The 23524-nt window shown below is 35.2% G+C and overlaps 2 long non-coding RNA genes across 3 annotated transcripts; both read left to right on the top strand.

Moving 5' to 3' along the window:
- Positions 1 to 5665: 5665 nt before the first annotated feature.
- Positions 5666 to 18736, top strand: LOC140162451 (uncharacterized). 2 transcript variants are annotated; one of them, XR_011860289.1, is made up of 5 exons: positions 5666 to 7244; positions 8375 to 8580; positions 15223 to 15375; positions 16684 to 16813; positions 18725 to 18736. It is a non-coding gene; the product is annotated as an uncharacterized lncRNA (long non-coding RNA). The 2 variants fall into 2 exon arrangements; XR_011860290.1 differs by lacking the exons at positions 15223 to 15375; positions 16684 to 16813; positions 18725 to 18736 and adding an exon at positions 8713 to 8750.
- On the top strand, positions 8759 to 10641 carry LOC140162450 (uncharacterized). The gene is made up of 3 exons (XR_011860288.1): positions 8759 to 8840; positions 9768 to 9870; positions 10195 to 10641. It is a non-coding gene; the product is annotated as an uncharacterized lncRNA (long non-coding RNA).
- Positions 18737 to 23524: the final 4788 nt, after the last annotated feature.

Genomic DNA, 23524 nt, shown 5'->3' with positions numbered 1-23524 from the left:
AGAAGAAGCAGATAGTCAGAAAGACATTTAAAAAGTAACAAAGAAACAAAAACATGGATTCTTTCAGCATTTAAATATATTTTTTATATTTATTTGTTATTTAATTACTTGTTATTAAACTTTTAAAGTGTAGATTGATTGAAATCAAAATATATGTTATTTTAAATCATGTTTCAAATATATAATTCAAGATTTCAAATTTATGGGCTTAATTCTTTATCTATGTGGTCTGCTAATTGTTCGTTCACTGGGTCTCATGGAAGAACAGAGGAAAAATTACTTAATTATTCACTGAATGAGTCTTTGTTGAAGTTGAGCAAAGGGTATTGTTATGGATTGCAACAACCCAAGGCCAAAAAAATTTACTTTGAACATTTAAAAACCTTATCAATTTAGATGGGCATGGTTTCATTTCTTCATGCTTTGAGTTGTATTTATAGCTCTGTATAAAAGTTATTAACTTGAAGTACTTATACTCAGAACATGTTAAATAACAATAATAAGCATTCATTGAAAGAGGCGTGATCCCGGGCGTGGTCCGATTTGTTTATGCTTTCAATTGAATTGCTCCAGCGGTTTTAATATGAAAAGCAAAAAATTGAAAATGCACTACCTTTCTGTTGTGGTTACCGCAATTGCCACATTTTTGTTCAAGGTATCTAAACGAAACCCATGTCAAGTTTTTTCACAAAGTTTTGAGGGGTTACTAAGTGCAGGGATATTGACATTTCCTGCCCGAGTTGGGAGATGAATTCACTAGCATGTAGCCTCTGGCATGTAGCAGTAAATGGCCAAACCTTTATTATGTTTATTTATTTCCCAAATATAATTAAAACACATAGGCCCCAATGTTGCTCAAAATAATTAACAGACCCAGGTAGAATCACAGTCGATCGAGATTGGTCAGGTCAAGAAATTGCTACTGGTACGACGTAACCCAGTACTACCTGTCACGCAAGGGGAGTGGGGGTATATTTATGTGCTGCACCCCACACCACCATGGTTAGATGCATATACCTCTGGGTCATTGCAGAAACGCCCACATAGCGATCTCTGGCAGATCATTTTTTATCTGTACAATTCTGCAACCCAGTGCAACTGCACTTTGGTGTATCTTGTACATAATACAAGAAGAAGGAGCAGACAGTCAGAAAGACATTTAAAAAGTAACAAAGAAACAAAACACATGGATTCTTTCAGCATTTAAATATATTTGTATTTATTTGTTATTTAATTACTTGTTATTCAACCTTTAAAGTGTAGATTGATTGAAATCAAAATATATGTTATTTTAAATCATGTTTCAAATATATAATTCAAGATTTCAAATTTATGGGCTCAATTCTTTCGGGTTATGTTTAAATAAATTGAGCTTCTAGGGCAAGCTTTGTGGAATGATACAAAGTTTTGAGGGGTTAGTAAGTGCAGGGATATTGACATTTCCTGCCCTAGTTGGGAGATGAATTCACTAACATGTAGCCTTTGGCATGTAGCAGTAAATGGCCATACCTTTATTATGTTTATTTATTTCCCAAATATAATTAAAACACATAGGCCCCAATGTTGCTCAAAATAATTAACAGACCCAGGTAGAATCACAGTCGATCGAGATTGGTCAGGTCAAGAAATTGCTACTGGTACGACGTAACCCAGTACTACCTGTCACGCAAGGGGAGTGGGGGTATATTTATGTGCTGCACCCCACACCACCATGGTTAGATGCATATACCTCTGGGTCATTGCAGAAACGTCCACATAGCGATCTCTGGCAGATCATTTTTTATCTGTACAATTCTGCAACCCAGTGCAACTGCACTTTGGTGTATCTTGTACATAATACAAGAAGAAGGAGCAGACAGTCAGAAAGACATTTAAAAAGTAACAAAGAAACAAAACACATGGATTCTTTCAGCATTTAAATATATTTGTATTTATTTGTTATTTAATTACTTGTTATTCAACTTTTAAAGTGTAGATTGATTGAAATCAATATATATATTATTTTAAATCATGTTAGAATATATAATTCAAGATTTCAAATTTATGGGCTTAATTCTTTCAGGTTTTGTGTAAATGAATTAAGTTTCTTGGGCAAGCTTTGTGGAATGATGCAAAATGCCTTTGTGCAAATTTGTTTTTAATGTATAGCAGCAGAACATGTATATTAACAGCACAGGTTGAATAGTATAATGGTAAACTATTTTTGGTAAGTGAATGATTAAGGTAGGAGAAGCTTTTCCAAACCACCATATTTCCTAATTTGCATATGCAAATTTGGCGTTGCTGAATGATACACGCGGGAGCAGTATATTCTTCTCTAAAATGTTTTTGGCAACCTCTGTGAGTTCAGTAATCTGGGATATTAAATTTGCCACTTAATGTAAAGCTAAGATGTAAACTAACAACTATCGGTATCCATTTGAAACAAAATCATGGGCATTGTCTCTTTATGCCAGTTTTTCCAGCACAAAGTTGTGGAATTATGCAACTTGAATTGCAAATTAGAACTACTTACCTTGAGTTGCTGAATTTTCAATGCAGTAGTTGTTGTCCTTGCCCCTATCATATACATATCTTACTTGTCACCAATGCGCTATAATTTTTAGAGAAAAATGCAAAAATAGGCACAAAATCGGCCAGGGGTGTAGTACCCCCTTAATCTTAAAATTGGTAATTAAATAATGCCGACTGGAGTAAATTGTAGTTACTTATTCACATGCATAATTTTTCCAATTTTACCAATCAAAAATATGCATATAGGGTGTATATCTGACAATGAACACCATTTCCTCAGAAAAAAATAAATATCAGAAAATATAAACTCTCAGCTACAATTAGACCAAAATCCAATAAATAAATAAATGAAAGAAAAAGTTTTTAGTAGCTAGTGTGTTGGCCCTATACGATTAACACAATTTCTTCAGAATTGATTCAGAGTATTTTTCTGCATCTGGAATTCAATCATATTACTGTGGTCAATCTTGTGTATAAGTTAGGTGCTATTAGAATGGACTCATTGGAACGTTCCTTACTCTACCCTGGTCTGCCAGGGTCAAGTGAATGGTTTATGATTAAAGAACCATTCAGTGATCCCAGCTGCGCATGTATAAAAAAATTCAAAATTGTTAATAAGTTGCTTAAAAGTGAAGGATAAGTCATTCAAATTGTCATTTGGTATTTTTGAAATGAAAAATTTGGCAAAAAATGAAGAGACGGCAGTATTGACAAAGTTGAAGCCCCATTCAAATACATGTAGTTAATTTATATACTGACAGTAGGCCTATATAAATTACAGATTACATGTAAATCAGGTTTTTTTATGGGTTTCATATCAAAAAAGGTCCATATTTTGGAAAGAAAGTCCACTTTTCACAAAATTGCCCCCCTTGAGAAAAAGTATGCTTTTTCAAAATTAGCACCCCCCCAAAACAAATTCTGCGTATGGGCCTAATCCATGTCAAGGTTTTGGCAAATATACCTATTTGGATAGCACATCCCTATATATGTTTTCCCCAAGTGTGGGCACCCCTCTAGATCCCACCATCTTCATTGGTCATCAAGTCCGCCTGCCCGGCGTAGTGCTTGGTCATCAAGTCCGACTGTCCGGGCGTAGAATTTTTATGTTTTTGGCACCTAGTCGTTTTTCTATGAAAAACATGACCCATTTGCACAGCAAAAACCAAGAGGGAGGGTCTTATTGGAAATGAGGGTATGGGGATGTACCACAGATTTGGGGTACATTTTCAGCCATTTAGACTTAGGTGGATTTTCAGCCATTTTGGTTTATTGATGGCCATAATTTCATGAAAATTTGAAAGGATGTTTTTTTCTTCAAAATTTTCTCAAAAAGTGCAAATTTTTCTTTACACAAATTTGCGAAAATTTATAAAAAAATTGGTAGAATTTCTAGTCCTTTGGTTTACGGTTGGGTACTTTTTGAGGTATCAGCCGCTCATCCCTACCCAAACCAAAGTTGAGACCCCCGCAGCAACATTCCTGTAAATGTTGGTCTCAAATGTGGGACTACCCACTAGATTCCAGCATCCTGATCAGGTACCCCTACCATACCCTTACCTGGCCTTTGTCAGAAGCTCAGTTTGGCTTGGTTTGTGAGGGGCAAGTGCTTGGTGCGAGCCAAGGGCATCTGTGCACTGCAAGTGCATAAGTGTGCGCTACAAGTACATCGGCGCAAGAGATTCCTGACTTGTGTGAGCATGGTTCCCTGTAGCTCATTTCAGCTGATGTTATTCTCCTATGCATAGCTTGGACAGGTTGGGTTAGTCTCTGAGTTTCCTGTCTGTGATACAAGACTCTTCTATACCAGTTTCAACAACATATCCTATTGTCTTGATTAATCTTACTGGCTCTTATGGAGACTTTATAAGGATCTCTCACAGATAAATTGGCAAGTTGGAACAAGATGACAGAATATTTTGTCAGGGTGATGATGAAGGTGATATGACTCTTGGGGATGGTGTTGAGGATGGTGACTTGATTAATGATAACACAAAATCAATAATGAAACTTTAGGAACTGCATTTTATTTGCGCGACAACTATCATAGTACATGCACAATAAGGTTTCGGACATTTTGAGGTTGGGCACAATAGGGCCTACCTGAATTGAAGAAGGGCCCAATTCATTTTTTTTTTACAAAAATGAGTTAGACCCAGCATTTTATTGCCTGCAAACTATTCTTTCTTGTGTGTGAAAGATGAACCAAAATCCACTCTATAAATAGTCTTCCACATACACTTAATCATGGTTTTCATGGAAGAAAGGCCCAACTCCATGGAGTTTGGCCCATCTTCCACAAATATTGGGTTAAAGAGGAATTTTGTTCATCCAAGAAATCTGCTTTTCACTACAATAAACTTTCTTGCTAACATATTTTCATGCTTCTACTTGTGCAATTAATGGATGATTATCAAATTTCTGTAGCTATTTGTAACACATCTGCTTACGGAACTCGCACCTATAATATATAAGTGGAAGAAGGGCCCAACTTCAGCTCGTATTAAGAACTGTACATTGCCATGGAAACATATATAATTTTGAATGTATGTAATATTGTATGTTCATGTATTAAAAGTCCCTTGAAGATGAAAACATTCCGTCTATAAAACTTTTACAAATATTTAAGTTTTTTCTTAATATCTCAAAAACAGTTTTGATGAAGTTGGGCCCTTCTTCCACTTAGGTATTCAATTATATTGATTTGGTTTAGGAATTCTAGTTGAAGCAAGGCTGTTAGCTGTCAATATGTACCCAAATTTAGAAAATACTGTAAAAGTAAAAAAAAAAAAGCAAATTCAAAATTAGTACATTGCTATGGTACGTGCATCCCTCCTATACAATATATGTTAGCGTTTGTATCGTTTGTCTGGGAAGATGCCGAGAGTACGATGCCTCTATTGAATGTCATAGTGCCAGCGAGGGATTGGTTTACACGATGTCCTTCGTCTTTGTCACCTCCGAGGGGACTTTGCCACTTGGTTACCCGCTATGGTGTGGGGCGAGAACATAAACAGATGCACAGCGTGTTCTCTAACGTCATGCGCCCTCTTGAGCCTTTTGTAAGCTGGGCCAATGGCCATGGGGCGTCTTGTCTTGAGGAACGAGGCCCTCAACATTCGTCTTGTATCCGTTAAGTGTTCCCGATTCAGTAGTCCAGCTGCAAAGAAAGGCATATATGATGGTTATGCCAGTTTTATGAAACATGTTCTTTTGCTGATTATTGTTCTGGGTGATGCAGAATGAATCGGAACCACCATGTACAATAAAACCAAATATGCAAGTTAGGGTAAGGGGTAGTCTTTTGCACATTTGGGACTGGAGTATGAGGCACAACTATTATCACCCGTGGGATATTTAAGGTAATACAGGGGTCAAAATTCAAAATTTTGTTAAATCAGGAATGTTGAGAAAGAATTTGACATCAATTTGAATGAAAATGGATTAATTTGGATTTCCTGATGTAACCTTATAAAAGAACAACTTGCAGCTGGACTATGCACCTACCTTGAAGTGGTTTTCGGGCTTACGATTGTGACTTGATCTAAACATACAAAATTTACCGTCACAAAACAAAAACCAGGTACAGATGTTTTCTGTTTCAATTTATGTTAAAGCCATATTATAACAATTCCGTTTTTTGCACGATTGTAATCTACTTTAGTCAATAAAGATACTCTGGAAAAATCAAGAGTTTAGGTGCTATAGTTTTGTCAAAATCCGAGATTTTGAATAAAACGATGGAACCAGTGTTTTATTATTACGATGGAAATATTAGTCGAACATGTATGCACAGTACGTACATGGCATGCGGGATACACATAAACACACCCAGAGGATTGTATCGTATTACAACCGCGGGAGTAAACATGCATGGGCGCTAGTAGTAAATTCCAATTTTCTATGCTTTACCTCACTTGTTCGGCTCAAAATCTTGTTTACATCTGGTCACAATTAACTAGAGGGTGCGATATTTGTTTGTTTGTTTTATTTGTTTGTTTAACCAGTCAGTCTGGATGAACACATGCTTTGGTCCTGATGGGACCAGGCTATTGCTCAAACCAAGCTGTCAAGCATGAAAAGAAAAGAAAAGAAGGAAAAGAGCAAGGAAAATAATGTCCATTAACAACAAATCTGTACAATTTTGCTCTTGGCATTTGGGTCTAGATGTGTGTGGGGGTGTAGGCGTGTGTGTCTTATATCGGGTTAGAGAACTTGAATAACCTGGTATCTGGGTCTAAACTAAGATTCCAGATGACAATCTGTGAGCTAGCTTCTGTGTCACTACATTGTCATATCAAACACTCCATATTCATTAAATATGTGAAGGATATTATTAACACTGGATCCACTCAACTAGTCTTGTAACCCTTGTGAAGTCACATGATTTAAAAGTATCCATTCATTCAACTAATTCAACCATTGTCTCATTTTTGGGATTTTTGCAGGTACACTGAATATCAACTCCTTCGTGTAGCAGAAATATGATAACAGAAATCATGAAGTGAAGCTGTATGACCCAACACATACCATAACTAGAAGTAGTAATAGAAGAGAGAATCCCTCCTGAACCTCATCAGTGGATACAGCCTTTCACTGTTGTAGAGAACCAATACTTCCATGCCTTTCTCAAGCTCTGGTAAACCCGCTACATGTACATCACTGTTGCCTGTTTAAAAGATGATCAAGATTGAAGAGGAGGTCAAGACAAATAACAAAAAGAAACTGAGGTAAGACATACCTATTGAAAACATCGGTTTCGACATTGTTCACAAAACATCTCTTATGTTGGGTTATATATACAAAGGGTATATAAAAAGGTATGAAAAGTGTTCTTGACACCCCCTGTCCGTAATTATGTGGTTGGCATGCGAGGGGGGTCAAAGGTTCGAATCACGGGGGTGCCAAGTGACTTCTTTGTTCATCTTCTCTCCTTTTTCGTATCTTCTTTAACTTATCAAAAGTGTTAGGGTTTTAAAATGCCAAATTGCCGCAAAGTGCATTTATCTTGGTAAAGCCATTCTGTCAGTAGATCTGTGAGACGTCCCATTGGAAATTCCTTTTTTTTCATCTCAAACTTAAACATGAATCTTAAAAATATTATAATTCCATCCTTTCTATATGTAAGCCTTAATCATTATGAGTGCTAGGGCAACTCCTCTCATGCCTGAAAAAACCTCCTTGGCTGGATCAAAATAACGGGACAAAAGTAACCAAAGTTGTAAAACGCCTATGCATTTTCCTTTGGCACGATTTCAGCATTTAAAATTGCAATTTTTTTTGCTGCTTCATGCACATTTGTCCTGTAAATGTTCTTTTTATTAGTAGCAGATCAGTGGAGGATTTGGAAATTTTGATCACTGACTCAGTGAGTCTGGTTCATCTCCAAATTTTAACATTGAAATAGCAAACTTTCGTGCACTACGCACACACATTTTCAAATTTTCGTGTGCTTTTTTCCAGGTAAGTGGGACAGCTTGGAAAAAACTTGGGTTACAGTTGTGGGGGAGGGATGTCTTCAATCCAATTAGCCAGGGTGGCAATTATGTTGCCATGCACAGGTGCCAGCAAAAGGTAAATCGGGCCATACCAGCAAAATTTATTTCTGAACACCCCTGATGTTACACTGTGTAACATGAAAGCAGCAATTAAGGCGGAAATGTTATCAAATGTACTTAATATGTTAATATGTTATTAGTAAATCACAATCACACACAGGGACCGAGCTTGCTTAGTATTAAATACTAACTAATCTTTGCAATAGAAAAAGCAAAATTATATGATGCATTACTTCCAAATTTCCTGTAATACTTAGTTTCACTTGTCATAGTTAGATTAAAACTATTATTTGAAATTACAGGTTTAATTTCCTCAGGCAGGCAATCCCAGTATTGATGAAGATGACAATCTATAAAACGATGACAAAGATGACTGGCTTGATATGGCAGAGAGTATGACGCAGCAGTGAACAACACAGCATTCAACAACTGTGGCCAATGCGTGTTTTTGCTATAGCACTCTACATGCAGTTAACCAATAGATACACAAAAGGCGATTGACTTTAAGGTATACAAAATGTTCATAAAAGATGTTGTTGAAAACAAACAAGTTGTTTAATTGTGTACTCATAACTAAGCCAATGAAAAGAATACATTGTTTAATATTGCTTTTTTCTTTTCTTTTCAATCTTTCATTTAGGGCCTACAGGCATCTTTCCACACCTATTGCTAAGGCATCAAAAATGTCAACAGTGTTCAAGAAGACTGATGACCTAAGGTAGTCCCACTGCTCTCTCTTTACTATATAAATGGACAAAACCGGATGAGGTAAAAAGCATAATCATTTGTCTTAAATTTTGCAGACCAAAAATGCTTGCAGAAATATTACTAATCTTTCTTTGATTGTATTTTTGATTCAAAGTATTTCAGTCAATTTGAAGATGAACAAACACAAGGGTGTGTATCTGTAAATAGGAATCTCCTGATATGACTTTCCAGACAAAACTTTAAAATGGGAAACTTTAAATTCAAGAATACATTTGAAAAGGCTTAAAAACAAAGAATTGCTTAATTTTTAGTAGTAAGAATTTGCTTAATGTTTAGTCATAATATATGCCTGGACATTGGATTGTATCAAAAATGAGTAGGATCTGGCTTTGACTGAGCTTTCCAAATGTTTTGGGCTAGGGTGATCTAGTCGGCATTTTATCTATGAAATCTTATAGGACTCTGGGTTTTCTATGCATCAGATGTCTAAACTTAATTTTCAGTAGTAAGAATTTGCTTAATGTTTAGTCATAATATATGCCTGGACATTGGATTGTATCAAAAATGAGTAGGATCTGGCTTTGACTGAGCTTTCCAAATGTTTTGGCCTAGGGTGATCTAGTCGGCATTTTATCTATGAAATCTTATAGGACTCTGAGTTTTCTATGCATCAGATGTCTAAACTAACTTCTAGACAATATCATCCCCTGAAGTTCCGGTCCATGAGAGTATCATCAAATGTGTACAAATACAATTTCTTTCTAAATACCATATCAGAGTGGAATAACCTCCCATCATCTGTTCTAGAGTCTTGTAGCATTCAAAACTGCACTATGTAATAATGTAACTTAATGTTTAATCTGTATTCACATATAAATATTTGTGTTTTCATCATAGGCCATTTTTCTTAATTAGATGCCGCTTTTGCAATTTTTATTTGTTATTTGTTTAGATTAAATTTAGATTCTCCTGACCCTTATCTTGCAGAAAGTGTGTGCTTTAAAGTGCTGGGAGGCTTAACAGTTTACGGGAAGTGCAGATATGCCTTTGAGTAAGATTTGATGTTTCCCTAGAGAAGTCCTTTTGAGAGGTATGCCTTTGATTTGATATGACTGGTTGGGTTGCATGCCTGATGTTGAACCATAGTCATTCCAATAAATCTAATGAGATTTTAAAAGTTACAAGATAAATTCAAATGGTAAAACTTTTGACAATTGCTTTTTGTCAAAAATGAGCAGCAGGTGTTAAATGAATTTTAATGTTCTTTTCTATGTAGACTGTGGAGGTAAATGTGGAAACATTGCAGATTTTAAAAGTTGCAAGATAAATTCAAATGGTAAAACTTTTGACAATTGCTTTTTGTCAAAAATGAGCAGCAGGTGTTAAATGAATTTTAATGTTCTTTTCTATGTAGACTGTGGAGGTAAATGTGGAAACTTTGCACTGAGAATGGCTATTGATGGAAGCGAAGAGGAGCTAGGATTCCACCTGGAAAAGAGGTGAAGCAGGAGAGTTGTACCGGTGGTAGTGACAGACTTTGCTGACAACATTGCACTGTTGTCTGAGGAAAACAACAAGAACTGCTTCACAGAGTTGAGACTTCAGCTGCAATAGTGGGCCTGATTTTGGAAGTAAAACAAAGTTCATATCTTACAATAACAAGAGAGAAAGCATCACAAGAAATGACGGTGTAGTACTAGAGGAGTCGATGATTTCAAATACCTAGGAGATCTTCCAAAAATAAGCCACAAGATCAGTAGAAGTGAGGAGCCCGCATTAAAAATGGTTCATTGGATACCCAAGCATGGGAGGCAGAAACCTGGAAGACCCACTATAACCTATGTAGACATTCTGAATGATGACGCTTTCGATTGGAAGCAGCAGACTTCAGGATAGCAATGGAGAACAAAAGTTTGAGGACACCACTCGAAACAAGTCAAGTAAGTAAGTTAAGGGATCTGGAATGAGCGTTGTGAGCATTTCGAAAGTATTTCTTATGGGTCATGAGAGCACATCAGACATATCGAATTGCATTCTAAATACCAAGAATGTCTTTCTGATATCAAATAATTTTCTTTTTTTTGAAATTCACGATATAATACAAATGTTATGACAAATTATAAAAATTTGATATTTTTCACATTTTTGATATATAACAGTCCTCAAGTAAATTTTATAAATGTAATGATATATTCTTAAGGGGTATAATCCACGTGTCTAGTACGCACTCGTTTCTAACTGAAATTTCTGTAAAATCTTGTCCGCAAGAAGTTCTTGCCGCCACGCTGCGTCAAACTAAAAACTGCGTGGAGGTGCGCAAGGCGCTGGTAAGAAGTTCAGCTATGCGAGAGTACCATGTTTTTATCACCATTTACCGGTACCAGTGATTTTTGTAAAAGAAAGAAAGATAAACAAAGAAGGAAAGAAATAACTAAAGAAAGAAATCAAGAAAGGAAAAGTTCAGGAAAGAAAGAAAGAAAGAAAGAAAGAAAGAAAGAAAACTAAGAAAAGGAAGAAAGAAAGAAAAGAAAAAGAATAAAAGAAAGATAAAAAAGAAAGACAAAGTGAAATAAAAGAAAATTTAAGAATAAAGGAAACTGAAAAAATTAATGTAATCAATCAAATAAATAACAATGACAGAAAGAAGTGAGAAAGAATAATAAGAAGAAAGGAAACGCAAACAAAACAAAGACAGAAGAAGGAAAGGTAAGAAAGAAGGAAGACAGAATTAAATAATGAGGGAAAATAAAAATAAAATAATAACCAAGATAACAATATATAGACCTAGGCATAATTAGACTAGGGGAGCCCATTTCAGAAATCCAAAAAAATGTATTATTTCATGGAAAAGAAAATTATGATGTAATTAAATGGTATTAGGCCCTTCGCACTTGATTATTAGTTTCCTGTTTAAGATTTTGAAAAAGGGACGAGGTGACTTTTAATTATTAATTATCTTTTATTTTCTTTATTTAGTTTGAACTAGTACAAGCAACTATTGACTCATTTTGACTAGAGCGGGCATTTAATTATTTCACAACAATATTTGATTTTATAAATAAGTGAAGGTGGAGTTGTTCTCTTTGTTCATTTATCATTATTGTTGATATTATTAAAGTCAGAAAATGGCAAGTAGAAGTAGTTGAAAGTTATTTTAAAGGAGAAAATTAGAAATAAAAATAAAACAATTAATTATTTTGAGATTTTCAATTTTGGACGCGGGCGGTAAACAGGAAACTAATAATCAAGTGCGAGGGGCCTTAGTGTTACACATCTCTCATTTGGTTACCTATAAAGTGTAACTTCGTAATGTAATGTAACACAATTTAACTCAATTTTGGTAACGGCTGGGTAGTGGAAATCAATAATACGTAAAAATAGGCTATAGGTATATATAATTATTATAAAACTAGGTCTATTTTTTTTTCTTATGCATACTGTCCATTTAAACAGGCACAGTAGGCCACTTTAAAAAAAATATATAAAAGGGGTGATATTAAATGGCCTTTTTATTTGTCTTATTAACTAGTACCGTAAAATGGGGTGACTTTGGACACTGGGGTGACATTGGACACACATGGGAAAAACTATTATTTCATGTAGGCTGTTTTACCTTTTAATATTTCTAAGAATATTTTTGTATGTTCTTATGTGGTAATGTATGAACATTACAAATGACTAAAGTTTTCCAGTATAATGGGACATCTTATATGTTTTTCAGAACTTTTTAGGGGGGTCCATAAAATACAGGATTTTTGTGGTGGTCAAACTTTCGGTACTCCACCGTAACATAAGAGTAGAAACTCAAGCCTGTTGGTTGGATAGTAAACACAGATGAATCAAGAACCTACCTGGATAGTCATGATATCTAGCCACTAGCCACAGTGTCCTCTGTGCTCCTACCCACCTCACAACTACTTCCACCCTCTCCATTGCTCTACTCTTCAGGTCGGGGTGACTTTGGACATGCACTTGATTACATGGTGTCTAAAGTCACCCCAAACCCAGGGGTGACTTTGGACAAACTTTGCCCCAAAAAAATTATCGTAAAATAAAATAAACTCGAGTTGACCTTATGGGCATGAACTGTCCTCTATTGGTACTTGCCAAACCCAACATGAAACTCAGAATTCTATTGATCATTATAAAAATATTTACGACAATACATCAAAATTGTCCAAAGCCACCCCATGTTACGGTATACAACTTATTTATTATAAAGTAGTTTCTTATTTTACTGATTATTAATATAATGAAATTATTTCAATAGTATTTTAAGGTAAAATTCTGTAATTTGAAATATATATCACTTGAAGTCAATTTTATTTTTTAATAAAATGGCTATTTTCACATCTGACTTACTTGGCGTGCAACTGACTTTTTATAACTTAATGATAAAACGAGAATGATAAGTAGATCGAACCAAGTTGTCCCAGCAAACACAAAAAACACGTTAAAACGCTTTTAAACATTTGGGTTTTGATTTAAGTAAATTAAATGTCGGGTTATATAAAGGTTATGAAAACGTTTTAATACGTTTTGTATGAAAACACACTACAATAATATTTCTAAATTATTGTTTTCAAAGTGTTATTGTAAAAAGTATATTTTGCAAAAAGTGGCGTAGCCAGCTTTCTTGGTAAGGGGGTGGCAAAATATTTTTTGGGGCACAGACGAAAAAAAATTGCAGTTGCATCATACAATACATAGACTGTATGTCTTCGAGCTTCCCTTAAAAGGGCCTTATTGGGATGATTTACGGCAGTAGCGAAAAAAAATGGTATTTTACACTATTTTCGCCCATTATCCGGCTAAAAAGGGTTTTATTGTTACAATGTGCTTGCCAGAAGCGTGTAACATTTTTTTATTTTACACTATTTTGGCCCTGAATTTTGCTAGAAAAGGGGCCCCTTGCCCTTTTTCTTTTCCTTTGCCCTCCTGAATTTCTCTTTCATTTTTTGTCAGAGGGGCACATTTTTTCATCGGGGGCAATCTGCCCCCCCCCAGCTGGCTACGCTACTGTTTGCAAATAGTTTTTGCCAAATATTTTGTCAACACTAAAATAACATTATTTTAGAATGTTTGCAGTATAACGTTTTTGAGTGTTTTGAAAACGTTTTATACCCTTTATAACCCTTTAAATAACCCGACATTTAAATGTTTGCAACCTCTTCTAACCTTTGCGAATGATGTCGAAAATGTTTTGTGTTTGCTGGGTACATACCCAAAATGAGATGATATTTGAGTAATATTAATATCATTCTAAACATGATAAATAACGGGATCCGCTAATATTTAAGTTAAGGCCTATTCAGTGATAGCCTGCAAAAAAAGTAATATTGTTTATAAATTGCATAGGAGTGAAGAATAAGTCATTAAAGTTGTAGACCTACAAGTATTTATGCTATGCAAAATAACGAGAAAAAAACGGCAGCATTGACAAAGTTCAAATTCAATTCAATTTGAAATTACAGATATCTCATTTTGTTTGTAGGCGCATGGCTTAACCACTTTTGGTTTTCGATTTATAAAGAACTTTTGAATCAAGAGGGTTAATAAAACCGAAGAAAATCACCCCACAGTCATGTTGCAGGTGTTTGCGATATCACCTGCATGTGCGCGGACAATTTAGCGCGTATGAGCTGCGACAAGTTTTTTGCGAGTGACGCGCTATGATATCGGACTGGTATTTTGAACCAAAAAATATAAATATCCTATCAGTGCGATATTATATCAAAAAATAAGCAAAATTGTTCGGGTAGATTTTTTGTTATAATCGAAAACATGTCTTAAATTGCCATTTTCCCATAGACGCCTGTACTAATTTTTCCCAAAACAGCATTTTTAAAATGGTTATTTCTCTAAAACTAACTCCGTGACCCTCTCTTTTTTTTTATTTTAGATATTCAAGTATATCAATGTAATTTAATTGGTAACGAAGTTTAAGAAAAATCGTTCAGGGATCTTGTATGGATTATACCCCTTAAAGTGTATGTAGCTGGGAGGAAAAGCCAACGATCAATTGAAAATTTGGACCTTTCATATTGAAGAAAACAAGTTGTTTAATTGTGTACTCTTAACTATAAGCCAATGATGCATGTTCTTTACGTGTGCAAATAATTATGAGCCATGGGTCGTTAAAATTGGGGATCTTTCAGGCTGAGAGGGGTTTCTGGCAGGCCCATAGGGGGTATAACACAACAGCCTTTGCATCTGGGCTTGAGATTGGAATTCCAATTTCCTTTCTCACAAAGTAAGGGCTTAGAGTAAAATTGTACAAAATTGTGTTCGGGAGTGGCCTATTCTCCTTCCTCTTGCACTATTTTTTTCCATTTTTTGCTTTGTTCATCAAAGCTATCTGGGCCAGCATGGTAGGTAGAAATATACTGATAAAAAGAACACATTGTTTAATATTGCTTTTTTCTTTCAATCGTTCATTTAGGGCCTACAGGCATCTTTCCACACCTTTTGCTAAGGCATCAAAATAAAGGAGTCTGCTACACACCTCAACAGTGTTCAAGAAGACTGATGACCTAAGGAGCATGATAGTCCCACTGCTCTCTCTTTACTATATAAATGGACAAAACCGGATGAGGTAAAAAGCATAATCATTTGTCTCAAATTTTGCAGACCAAAAATGCTTGCAGAAATATTACTAATCTTTCTTTGATTGTATTTTGATTCAAAGTATTTCAGTCAATTTGAAGATGAACAAACACAAGGGTGTGTATCTGTAAATAGGAATCTCCTGATATGACTTTCCAGACAAAAACTTTAAAATGGGAAACTTTAAATTCAAGAAATACATAAAGGCTTAAAACAAAGAATTGCTTAATTTTTAGTAGTCACAATTGGCTTGATGTTTAGTCGTAATATATGCCTGGACATTGGATTGTATCAAAATGAGTAGGATCTGGCTTTGACTGAGCTTTCCAAATGTTTTGGGCTAGGGTGATCTAGTCGGCATTTTATCTATGAAATCTTATAGGACTCTGGGTTTTCTATGCATCAGATATCTAACCTAACTTCTAGACAATATCATCCCCTGAAGTTCCGGTCCATGAGAGTATCATCAAATGTGTACAAATACAGTTTCTTTCTAAATACCATATCAGAGTGGAATAACCTCCCATCATCTGTTCTAGAGTCTTGTAGCATTCAAAACTGCACTATGTAATAATGTAATTTAATGTTTAATCTGTATTCACATATAAATATTTGTGTTTTCATCATAGGCCATTTTTCTTAATTAGATGCCGCTTTTGCAATTTTTATTTGTTATTTGTTTAGATTAAATTTAGATTCTCCTGACCCTTATCTTGCAGAAATTGTATGCTTTAAAGTGCTGGGAGGCTTAACAGTTTACGGGGAATTTTGAAAAAGCATCCTCTATTTGGAGTGTCCCTTCATTTGACAAGGTTGCATACAGAATCACTATTTTCACCTCTACTGTACATCCCCAACTAGTATTAAATGCACTTGTGTGCTGTTCCAACAGATCAAAGTTTCTTCATACATGTGAAGACAAACATTATTTTGGCATGATGATTCATTAATACTTAAAACTATAAGAATTAGCAAATGATTGGCATGGCTGTGACGCTTCAAAAAAGGACAGTTTTCATTAACATTTCATAGAGAATTGCATGGAAAACCTCAAATTTGTGAAATTAAATTGCGCAGGGAAAGGAAATTTTGTGTGGTGAACGAATGGCAAGTTTTGCACATAGCTTCCTCATCCATGGAGAAAGCCATGCACCTCGAGCAAACTTTGGAATGTTTACATATTTACATACTCAGTGGCAACAACACCACATAATTATATTAGAATCATCAGCCTGTCTTGTATTAAATGTACTTCTACTATGGCTACTGACAAGCTTTGTATTTTTTTGCCTCGCAGCATTCTTCTACCTGTGAAACTCCATGGGTTCTGGGTCAAAGAACTGCACCAACTGCAACATTGGCATCTTTCTGTTAGGCGGTATCCATTAACCTTGATCATTTTGTTAGAATGATCTGTGGAATTCCTGGTGAGATACATGTAGTTTTTGCAACTTTTTCAATTCAGGCTTTTTAGGCTTAGAATCTACAAGATTCTTTCCTATTTTTCGTGTCAAAGTTAATCAAGGCATTATCTATGTATTAGGCCATATATTCCATTCAATATCCACACTACCCCTGTGGAAGATTTTGGAAATATCTACCACAAGTGGGTTATGAATTTCAAATGCCAGAAACATGTACATTAGCAGCTCTATTTGAAACTCATCCTCCTAATCTTTCTCAGAGGGTGTATGAAATCCAAATGCAGCTGCTGCCGAATGTGTTCATTCCATTTGAAATTGATATCCCCTGTGGAAGATATTTGCAAAATCTAACAGGGTTGGTGTGGATTTGGGTTACTCCTTCATGTAATTATACACGAAATTAGGGTTAGGATTAGGGTTTGGGTTAGGATTAGTTTACACTACCTAAATAATTACATGAAGGATCGACCTGGATTTGGATAAAGGTTGCTTTCCAAGTGACTAACATGCAAACTATACCTAATAAATAGTACATGCATAAACTTGCTTAATATATTCAGTTTAGCGCTGACAGAGTAAAATATATCAATTCTAAATCATTCCATCCAAACTAAAATCAGAACACTGAATACATTTTTAATTTGTTGAAATATCCAACAAATCAGTTAAGGGTTGGGGTATGAACGTTTGGACAGTATTTATTTTGGGACATTAGAGCACATCAGACATATCGAATTGCATTCTGAATAATGAAGAATGTCATTCTGATATCAAATAATTTTGATTTTTGAAATTGCAATTTAATACACATTTTATGGCAAATCATTAAAATTGATATTTTTGATATTTAATAGTACTTGAAGTAAAATTTATAAATCTGATGATTTATACTTAAAGTGTATGTAGGTGGGATGAAAAACGATCAATTGAAAATTTTGACCTTTCAGTATTGAAGATATGGATTTTTTTCCCAAAACACCAAAAAAATTAGGTCTTTTGGGAAAAAATCCATATCTTCAATATGAAAGGTCAAAATTTTCAATTGACCGTCGGCTTTCCTCCCTGCCATACACTTTAAGAATATGTCATTAGATCTATATAATTTACTTCGAGGACTGAAATTATATATCAAAAATTTGAAAAATATCAAATTTTTATAATTTGTCATAATATTTGTATTATATTGTGATTTTCAAAAAATGAAAATTATTTGATATCAGAAAGACATGCTTCGTATTCAGAATGCAATTCGATAGGTCTGATGTGCTCTCATGTCCCACAAAAAAATACTGTCGAACGCATAATAAACGCTCATTTTAGATCCCTTAATGAGGCAAGTGATAATTTATAAATTAAAGTGAAACACAATATCTTCCCCAGTCCCTTCAAATTCAATAAATGAAAAACAAAACCCACAAGAATCATGCAGTTATTTTTCAAATCCAAGCAATATTTTAAAATGATTTTGTATTATTCAATACATAAGAAAAACATTTGAAAATAAAGCGAAAAAATGCAGTAATGCATCAAACTAGTGATGTGTAATTTGTCATTGCTATCAGCAGTAGATAGCAAAAATACTGCAAATGATACCATGTTAATTAGCTATTTGCAAAGTCAAAATAGTTTTAAAATGGGAACAAAACAGTTATTATAGCTAGTACAAGGATCCAAATTTATGATATATGATACAAAATAAAAATTGTTGATGTCTGCAGAGTGCATCTCTTGATACCTTCCAAGCAAACAAGAATTTTAAAAATGAAAAAGTGGCAAGATTCTTAAAGAAATACATTAGAAAAGGCTAGAAACAGAAAATATATGGTCTTGAATATTAATCCTTAATATATATGAACTGGATTTGACTTTTAAAATAAAAATTTGACTAAGCTTTTAAAATGTGTTTTATTTCAGAGATGCCTGGCGATAGGGTGATCTACATTGTATATAGTTGGCAATTTTCTGCAAACTTCTCTGTTTTTTCTATCATGCATAAGGTGCCTTCACCTGACCTTCATCTTTGTGAAAAGTTCTGAAGTGCTGAGAAACTCTAAAGTTAGTCATTGTACGAGTTGTCTGAGTCAGTGCACAAGGTTGAACAACACAAAATAAAAAGGAAATGGTAAGACTGCATAGGAAAAATGCAAATATTTAGGCACTCATCTGGACATATCAGATGATATAAAGAGGAGAAAGAGACTGGCCATGGCAGCAAATGGAGTGAAATAAACAAAGCAAGAGACCAAAGTGGTTTGAACATCTAACGAGACTACCCAAAAGAAGCAAATCAAGTCAAATCAAGTTTTGATTGACCAAAACTAACTTAGATCAAAGCAGATGACAAAAGCATTGAACTTTTGACCTCTGACCTAACTGCCAAGAGAGTCATCATTGGCTGGGATGCCAAGTTGAGTGTAATCGATGATGATTATAGTTGATGTTCAGAAGATGAAAGATTTTGAAATAAAGGGTTCACCAGTTCCCTCATAATTGTTTTACCAAATTAACAAATTATTAATTATCATAAGCATTTTTGGCCACACATTGTTTGGTCACAATGGCTCATGTAGGAAAAGATGCAGTTTTGAAAGTTGCACTTTGGTCCATTCAACTTTCAAACAATCCAGCGGGTCTGACATGTAGAATATACATTCTGCATGCTTTGTGAAATTTAAATGTTCCAAACTTTGATGCAATGTTTGACATTGTGAATTGGACCATGTGTAACATAAAACTGCCACCAATAATTTATTTTTACCCTCAATAAAGAGAGATTACTATAATAATTTGTAGAATAAGTTTATGAACAATAACTTAAGGGAACTTGGAACCTGTGAACCATTTATATGTAATGTGATCACAATACAGAATGGTTAGCAACGTTACGTTTGTACAGGAGCCAAGCGTTGTTAATCAGTGATGAATCCACAGTCCAATAGCATATAAGTGAACACCAGGTTGCATGTTACGCATCAGCACGTAAAATTCATCGTGCCTGGAACTTTTGCGTAACATGGAGGTAGCAGCCAGCTAAACATTACTGCTTTGTTCTTCAGTTTTATTGCTATGATATCAACTGATTGAGTGGCAATGACAAGCTGACATTCAGAGTGAAAGAATCATGTGAATTTAATGATCTTTAGCTTGTTTTCGTTGTTGAAACCATGTTTAACCGTTGTTCAGCACCGATTAACAACTCGTGTCCGCCGCGTCTGTGTGGTTTACTACGAGCTAAAGCTGCCCTCGCGAAGTAAACCATGCGGATGCATCATTGTTAATCGGTGATGAACAACAGTGAAACATGATTGAATCCCGCTTTAAATGTACATCAAACTAGAATTGTTATTTAAGCATTTTAATATAAACTGGCTTCAAAAAGAAACTTATAATTTTTCACAAGATCATATCATAAAATCCTGTCGATAAAAATGAACAAAAATTACACACAGGATTACTTTAATACTTTACTCTAAACACATGTCAGTAACCACACAGTTGTCCAACTGGCACAACAGCAAAATGCACTGACATAGAACACCTTCCTGGACCACATTCACAGCCCAACAGATTTCTTTTGATGGGTTCCAATTATTCGCCTGTGAATGTGGTCCCGGAAGCTGTTCCGTGTCAGTGCATTTTACTGTTGTGTCAGTGGGACAACTGCTTGGTTACTGACATGTGTTTAGAGTAGAGTATTGAAGTAATCCTGTGTGTAATTTTTGTTCATGTACAGGCGAATAATTGTACGCGGCAAAAGAAATCTGTTGGGCTGTGAATGTGGTCCAGGAAGGTGTTCCATGTCAGTGCATGTTGCTGTTGTGTGAGTTGGACAACTGTTCGGTTACTGACCAGTGTTAATTTGTAATGCCTATTTGTAATGCTAATTGGATCCCGGAGGGTTCACTCCCATTGTGGCCTGTACACCATCCGCGATAATGAAAACTCATAAAAAGGGTCGTTTTTCGTGGGTAGGCACGATACGCGCGTATCGCGTTTAGGGTGTCAAAACATGAGAAATTGGAAAAAGGGTAGCAAAATTGCAATTTCTAAATACGCGGAAATGAAATTTAGGGTATTAAATTTGATTTTAGGAATGAAATCCCTGTTTAGGGTGTCGTTTTAGCCAAGGGTTAAATCCTTGTTTAGGGTGCTTTTCAAAAGTTGATTATCGCGGATGGTGTACAGGCCACAATGGGAGTGACCCCCCGGAATTGGATTTAGCCAATTTCAATGGACTAGTAGGAAAACAGAGCAATTTTGTAACTAGTCTTAATTAAGACAACATAGTTCAGATAGTAAGTGGTATTTCTTTCATTTTACCTCATTCTTTTGACTTAAAATGACCAGAAAACCTTACTAATAATATTTCATAATATATGACAAAGAATAACAGGCTTGAAATTTGACGAAAATCATATACGGTATTATGACTGTAAGGTTTGGACATGAAAGCAAGAGCAGTAAACATCATTCATTTGCTATTGTCAATCACAGTCTACCAAAGATAACAATTGTGTGTTTTCATTTGTAATTATTATCTCATGTGGCTTTTGCATTTGATGTTGTTAACATTTTGAACTTGGTTCCTTGTAAAGCTTTTTAATGCAGTCATGGTCTGCAGGCCCATAACCATGTAATGCACCCTAGCTAGGAATAAATACTGGACTCATGTCAAGTGGAGGTAATTTCAAATCATCATATCACCATGTCACTTGGTTAAGGAGTTTTCTCTATTCCTAAACCATGTGAGTTAAGAATGACTTGAGATGACCTCCTCTTCAAATGGGTCTGGTATTTATTCCTAGACATTATAAAAAAGAGATTAAGTCCATGTTATGTCAAGAAATGGCCTATTTCTTGACTTTTACTTGATTTTGTCTTGAATTTGCTGCAAAATGTAAGATTTAAGTCAAAAGTCAAGTAATCGACCACTTAAAAGGTGGATTTTCTGACTTGGCAGCCAAAAAGTGCATCCCTTTGATGTAATTTGACATTTCAAAAGTTGCAAATTCAAATTGAATATGAGGTGTTAATATAGCCAAGTACGTTCCGATCTATTAAAGTCAGTGGCGCACATGTACCATAGAATTCCTGATCATGCTGATCTTTCCAATTTGGAGGAGCATTTTGCATTGTCAAAACATATCCTTTTACATGGCAAATGATGCTGCAACTTTTTGAATCAACCCAAATTACATTCACGCTTTAATTTCTCAGCCATTCCAACTCAGCCATGTTGCAACTGACAAAATTCTTAAAGTGTGGACTGTTTTAATGTGGTTGTTTTAAAAATACATAAATGTGGTTGTTTTAAAAATACATACGGTTCTAACAAAAGTTGTTAAAGAAAAAGGTCTGTCTCAAAGCTTGCTTTTTTTCCGGAAAAATTTGGCGAAAATCAGACTATCTTTCTCAAAATACCATCAAAATACCGAGTTGGGAATAGTAATAATAATAAAAAAAATTTTTAAATCACATTTCGCATTTGTTTTCAAACCTTTTTTGGCCTTATCTGAAAATATTGTTGCATTAATTACAGTTAGACCTATTATCAACTTCAACAACTAAAAAGATCAACTTTAGTAGATTTTTGAGATTATCACCATAATATGTGAAAGGTTTAAAGGAATAGTTATAATCTGTTTCATTTAGCGTGTTTATATTGAGCACCTTGCATTACCTTGCTTTCACCATCACCTGCATTTTAATCCTCTCGCCTTCATCGAGTTGTTTCTACTGCGCTGTAAATGTAGGGTAACAATTCAGTACCCACATATTTAGGGATATTTAAATCTAATACATGATTGGTCCCTAATCACAATCCCTTAAGTCGGTATGCACAAAATAACTTGGACCCGGTCTACCTTAGGGACCGTTCATTATTTATAGGGGAGGGGGGCCGGGAGGATTTCAAAATTGAGTTCATAAAGTTACACAACCTCCCCTATTTAGCAGCATCTAAAATTACATAACCCCCCTATTGCTGCCAAAAAAATACGTAACCCCCCCTCACATCGAGAAATACATTTTGCTGGTATACCATAGCCGGATTCACCTTTTGATGGCCCCTGGGCATGGCAACATGATTGCCACCTCTGGCTCTTCAGTATAGAAGACACCCCTCTCCCACAATTGTAATCCAAGTTTTTTCCAAGCTGTCCCCAGAAAATATGCTATTTCAATGCTAAAATTCAAAGAGAGATGTATCGGAGTCACCGAGCCAGGGGGCAAAATTTCCAAATAGTCCCACTGATCTGCTACTAAAAGAACATTACTGGGACAAATGCGCTCGAAGCGCGCGAAAAAAAGCTTAAATGAACAAATAAGGACAATATGTGCCCTAAAATCATTCCAAAGGATGATGCATTTGGCTTTCACAACTTTTGGTTAATTTAGTCCCAGTATTTTCCAAGCATCAGAAGCTATCAGAGGAACTGCCCTAGCACTCATATTTATGATTTACATTATAGAATGGATGGAATTGTAACTCTCAATTTTGACATTCGTGTTCAAGTTCAAGATGAAAAAAACACCAGAATTTAGAAGGGCACGTCTCGCAGATTTACTCACAGAATGGTTTTTCTGAGATAAATGCGCGCGAAGCAATTTGGCATTTTGATGCTAAAAAAATGGGATTAATTTAGGGTCTAAAATAGACCAAAAGGAAGATGCAAATCATAAGTTTTGTCACAAGACATCTGTCGACTGAGCAGG

Source organism: Amphiura filiformis, chromosome 10, assembly GCF_039555335.1.
Source record: "Amphiura filiformis chromosome 10, Afil_fr2py, whole genome shotgun sequence".
In the NCBI taxonomy this organism is placed as follows: Eukaryota; Metazoa; Echinodermata; class Ophiuroidea; order Amphilepidida; family Amphiuridae; genus Amphiura; species Amphiura filiformis.
Note: the sequence above shows the minus strand (reverse complement) of the source record. Positions and strands in the feature narration are given on the sequence as shown.